The sequence below is a fragment of the Pristis pectinata genome, chromosome 21, assembly GCF_009764475.1.
Source record: "Pristis pectinata isolate sPriPec2 chromosome 21, sPriPec2.1.pri, whole genome shotgun sequence".
In the NCBI taxonomy this organism is placed as follows: domain Eukaryota; kingdom Metazoa; phylum Chordata; class Chondrichthyes; order Rhinopristiformes; family Pristidae; genus Pristis; species Pristis pectinata.
Genome location: NC_067425.1, coordinates 27,957,189 through 27,958,422, shown reverse-complemented (window position 1 = coordinate 27,958,422; position 1,234 = coordinate 27,957,189). Strand labels below are relative to the sequence as shown.

The following is a 1,234-nucleotide window of genomic DNA, read 5'->3' as shown; positions in this document are numbered from 1 at the left end:
GCGCAAACTAGACGGCTGCTTTGCCGAGCACCTGCGCTCTGTCCGCCATGGCTGTCTGGAGCTCCCAGTTGTCAGCCATTTTAATTCTCCTCCCCATTCCCACACTGACTTGTCTGTCCTTGGCCTCCTCCTCTGCCAGGGTGAAGCTAAATGCAAACTATAGGAACAGCACCTCATATTCCGCCTGGGTGGCCTGCGACCTGACAGTATGAACAACGGATTCTGTAATTCCAAGTTATCTGCTCCTCTTCCGTCCCTTTTCTCTCTCCTCCTGATCTACCCAGTTCTTCCTGCACAGACCCCAGCCCCCATCACCCTGTCGCTTTCCCCTCCTCCACCCACTCTATCTGCCCATCACCCACACACCCCTCCCATGGGGTTCCCTCCCCTACTGTCCCCATCCGTCCACCCAACCTCCCTTGCTTGATTCCACGCTCCACCTTCTTCTCCAATCAGATTCCACCATTTGCAACCCTTTCTTGCCTCCACCTATCACTTCCCAGTTTCTGTCACTATTTCCACTCTCCCCTTGTCCAGCTGCCTATCACCCCTCCTCACCTGGGTCTACCTATAGCCTGCCAGCTCTTAAGAACTTTAAAAACTTTATTTACAGCACGGTAACAGGCCCTACCGGCCCAGTGAGTCTGCGCCGCCATTTAGATCCATGTTAACCGATCCGTACGTCTTTTGAATGTGGGAGGAAACCGGAGCACCTGGAGGAAAACCATGCAGACATGGGGAGGATGTACAAACTCCTTACAGAGAGCAACGGGAATTGAACCCCGATCGCTGGCACTGTAATGGAGTCATGCTAACCGCCACGCTACCGTGCTGCTCATAAAAATATGGAATGCTTCACGAATGTGTGTGTGTCATCCTTGCACGGGAGCCATGCTAATCCTCTCTGTATCGTTCCAGTTTTAGTATATGTGCTGCCAAAGCGAGAACATATACTAAAACCCTTCCCTTCACATTTTTATACTGACTATCTCCCCTTTATCTTTCAGTCCCGATGAAGGGTCTCGACCCAAAACATTGACAGTCCATTTCCCTGCACAGATGCTGCCTGACCCAATGAGTTCCTCCAGCATCTTGTTTATTGCTTCAGATTCCAGCATCTGAAGCCTCTCATGTCTCTCAGTTTAAATCATTCTCTCTGTAGGGAGTACATTGACCTGTGTTGTAGCAATGCCTTGACTGATAAACTTACAATTCAGAGGTAAAAATACTAGGA

General features: G+C 50.2%; 1 non-coding gene across 1 annotated transcript; it reads right to left on the bottom strand.

Annotated features, from left to right (window-relative positions):
• Nucleotides 1-839: 839 nt before the first annotated feature.
• LOC127581543 (U6 spliceosomal RNA) lies at nt 840-948 on the bottom strand. Its single transcript, XR_007957969.1, has one exon. It is a non-coding gene; the product is annotated as a U6 spliceosomal RNA (small nuclear RNA).
• Nucleotides 949-1,234: the final 286 nt, after the last annotated feature.